Raw genomic sequence first — 2,544 nt, 5'->3', positions numbered from 1 at the left:
ACATTCGAAACATCCCGCGAAAATTCGGAGTCTGGGATTAAACTCCAAAGACACAATTATTCCCGCGAAAACGCGGCGACTGGTATTAAACGCCAAAGACACAATTACACTTAGCAGGAATAGCTCCAGGGAATTGTTCCTCTAATGTAGCCCGCACATCTGTCGTGTAGTCTTGGTGTGGCTCTTGACCAGCTCCGCCAGGTCGAGAATGCATATAGGAAAAAGTCGCAAGATGCACACCTTTTATCGCGGACTAATGCGTCCTCTTGAATAGCTTTAGCAACAATCTGCAGTGTAAACGTCATACGCACCACACGCGACTGACTCCGGAAGGGGTCATCACAAGTGCCGCCAGCTTGCCGAAAAACAGGATTGCTCATGCGTTAGCTAGTAATACATCTATAGTCGTAGACACCAGTTGAAGACACACCATGGCGTAGCCGGATGATGGAAATCAGGGGCACTTGCTGTCAATGGCCTCACGCCATAGGTCGTATCCGCACTCGAAGCGTATTTCAACGACAATTGTACCTACACGCTGCGAACGATGAGGAACATGATCATGTACGACTTTGGCGTCGACATCAGTACGTCCACAATATTTGACAAGCTGATCGGTAAGCTGTACACGATGAACCGCTTGTCTTCGAGCACTTGCACATTCGAAACATCCCGCGAAAACGCGGAGTCTGGTATTAAACTCCGAGGACACAATTACACTAGCAGGAATAGTGCCAGGAAATTGTTCGCTCCGACTGTTCCCACGACTGATGTACCAAGCGTGTCTTCGCCTGGCCTTTCGATGGAGATTGATGACGATGGGAATGCTGATGACGACTATGGAGATGACGTGGATGACAATGAATCTTCGGTGGATGACTCTCCTGATGTTCCCAGTGGTAGCGGTGATGTTCCGCCCCCCACCGATCATTCAAGCATACTCGATGACGAAGATGTTGAAGATTCAAACAGGAACTGGAGTAATCTTGGCCCAGCTCGTCCTCCGACTCCGCCTCGGCCAAATCCTTCGCCGATGATGACTTCCCCAATCATCGTTGGCGGCCCGCCTCCTTCGCCACCAGCAAGTCCTCCGGCACCAGCATCTTCTCTTCCTGTTCCAGTGTCTCCTCGTCCGCCTATTTGGACTCTCGATGCTGGACCTGGACGCATGATTACGGCAACCTACACTTCGGTGCCGCGTCGTGGTGGTGCACCGTCGGTTGAGCCATTGCCTCACCGAGTGTTATCTGGTATTCGCCCTATGGTGCCGGCTTCGTCCACCCTGCCACCGTGGGTTCTTCCGTATGTGGACATGGAGTTTACCGATGCAGGCGCCAAGAAGTGTTTCGAGCGACTCTTGAGCTTAACACTTCCTGAACCAGCTGGTGAGGTGACCGTGCGTACAACGTTGGAGGGTCTCCAAGCGTTCTTTGATTATTCGCATCCTGATCACCCGTACCAGCAACTTCGGCAGCTTTATCCTCTTCAAGCTTGCCTCTTTGACACTGTCGACTTCAAACCAAGCGTCCCCATCTCCAAGCGTGCTCCGATTGAGACCCGTCTCAAGATGATCTGGGCGAACCTTCGGGGTGACGGCGGTAAGCAAGGTGACCTCGGGCTCGCGTTGTGGGAGCGTCTCCACTGGCTTCCGTTAGCTGGTATTGAACGAGGTCTCGCTGAAGAAGCTAAAAAGGTTGGCCACGACAAGGAACGCTTGAAGGAACTGAGAGCTATGTTAAAGAAGCTCTTCAGTGAGCGCGACCGTCGTGCCGATCGTCTTCGTAACAAGTACCGTGAGCAGTACATGGCGTGGAGTCGTGACTCGGTTTCATCTAGTGCTTCCGGCGTGTCATTCATTCGTCCCGAGTTGCTTTTGGAGCCGTCTAAGCCGTGGTGCCCCATTGAAAACTTGCCATTCGCACCTCAGACATCTGACTGGCTTTCCGAAGTTCCGGCTCTCGACGCTCGTCAGCCATGGCGTACTGGATGGATGAATGCGCCGCATCAGCACCCGTACAACACCACGTACTTCCCGTGCCAGCGTAAAACCGGAATTCTTTCAACCTCCCGGGGAACCCCTTTTTCTGGAAAGTGTAACCCAAACGTGAACGTTGAACCCCTCTCTCGAATCAAGCCGAGGTTTAATCCGAACTGGCGTTCGTTGTTTTGATTCCCTCACCCGGTAATCCACCTCCTGCTCTGGCGGCTGCCCCTGTGGAAGCTGGTAACGAAGACCGCACGGGCCCGCCTCCGCTCCAGCTGCCGAAGTCTCAGTTCTGATGAAAAAAGAGAAGAAAAATGGTGGACTCGCCTTCGTTGAAACTCTTGTCCACCGCCGGCCGAACACTTGGAAATCAATTGAAGCCTGCGCGTAGAGTTATAATGAGTTTTTGCGGCCATTCCAGCTAATTGTTGAAGGTGCCCCGCGTGAACTCCTTTTTCCTGAATGCTCCCGCGGTCGGCAATTCTGGTTTCCTATATCTAATCCCTTCGCCACGCCAAACCTGGTCCTGGTTTTCTTCAAAAGCAAAATAAAATTTGTGG

Source organism: Phytophthora infestans, genomic scaffold (genome assembly GCF_000142945.1).
Source record: "Phytophthora infestans T30-4 supercont1.183 genomic scaffold, whole genome shotgun sequence".
Taxonomy (NCBI): domain Eukaryota; phylum Oomycota; class Peronosporomycetes; order Peronosporales; family Peronosporaceae; genus Phytophthora; species Phytophthora infestans.
The sequence above is the reverse complement of the archived record's forward strand: the minus strand, read 5'-3'. Positions refer to the sequence as shown.